The 915-nt window shown below is 41.4% G+C and overlaps 1 protein-coding gene across 1 annotated transcript in view; it reads left to right on the forward strand.

The window, feature by feature from the left end:
* LOC104724720 (aluminum-activated malate transporter 13) overlaps positions 1 to 915 on the forward strand; it is a 5,745-nt gene that overhangs the window by 2,975 nt on the left and 1,855 nt on the right. The gene's annotated exons all lie outside the window — the stretch shown is intronic.

Raw genomic sequence — 915 nt, forward strand, 5'->3', positions numbered from 1 at the left:
GTTCATTATCCTAAGCCCATTGTCCAAAAAATCAGGTCAACCTGTTCTTTCTCTTTAACAAGTCATAGCTCGTATCAAGGTCCAGATCGTGAGTATACCCGCTTAGGCCGAAGACTCCTTCTGCGGAATACACCGATTGGACTGCTATGCTTGTTTAATCAGTTAGATAGAACCCTGGTATTTGCTCTTTACATGGTAATAATCCTTGCTCCCTTGGCTCACAAGTGTTTAGGCGACTTAGTTCTGAATTTATATTGCCACCAGATTGATTATGTCTTTGGTCCTTAGCCAATAATCACCCTTTGTCAATTCTAGCTAGCGACTTCAGCCATCCTCCAATGCTAATACCATTAGCAACCACCATTCACCAAACGCCAGTTAATTTGAGTTATTACTTGTCTGTGTTACGCCGGCTACAAACTTTGTGTGGAAGCCTTAATCTCTATAGCCAAGGCTCTTATGCGAGAGAGACTCCACCTGTTATGTTACGGCCCTTCACTTATTTTAGGCGCATCCTCCTAATAGCTTCATTGGTGAGTTCTTTTGCTCCCAAGCTCATGAAGTCTCTTGTTATGGCCCTTGTACTACCTCAAGTAGCTCTGCTCACGCCGGTGAGACGCTTAGCCACGACTACACTTTCAACGTCTCCTAGTCTTTGTTTGACAGGGACCATCTCACCTTCCATGAAAATCCTCGTGAAAGAGTTATCGACATACCATGATCTCTCATGTGTCATTGCTTCTTAGTTAGTGACTCAAAACTCTCTTGGATTAATGGTCGATGTAATTTATCTATCTTTGTTTGGCATTGGGGAATGCATTTGTTTACCTTTGTTTCAGACTTTGGATCTTTGTATCCCTCCTTTGTACTTGATATTACTTGAATTCAAATCAAGTTGTTTGACAAAAAAAAAAA

This window comes from Camelina sativa, chromosome 11, assembly GCF_000633955.1.
Source record: "Camelina sativa cultivar DH55 chromosome 11, Cs, whole genome shotgun sequence".
NCBI classification, from domain to species: Eukaryota; Viridiplantae; Streptophyta; class Magnoliopsida; order Brassicales; family Brassicaceae; genus Camelina; species Camelina sativa.